Source organism: Bison bison, unplaced genomic scaffold, assembly GCF_000754665.1.
Source record: "Bison bison bison isolate TAMUID 2011002044 unplaced genomic scaffold, Bison_UMD1.0 scf7180017864491, whole genome shotgun sequence".
Lineage (NCBI taxonomy): Eukaryota > Metazoa > Chordata > Mammalia > Artiodactyla > Bovidae > Bison > Bison bison.
Window position 1 is genome coordinate 1,292,535 of NW_011495050.1, and position 249 is coordinate 1,292,783.

Sequence of the window (249 nt, forward strand, 5' to 3'; positions counted from 1 at the left end):
ATGTTTTAGTCTCTTAGTGAAAGATACCCAAAAGACAGTCCTCTTGAAACATATCCCCAACAGTTGTTGAGAGGAGAGTATATAAAATGGTCTCATTAGTTATTAAAAAAATTCTTAGAAGACACTTTATAAAGATTTAAGAGTTAACCAATACAGAATCGATTGCCAGGGAGGTCACTACAATGACTTTATAGTCAGTTTTAGATCAGGGCTCTTCAACTTTCAGTGTCTTACCTGTAACAAATTCAT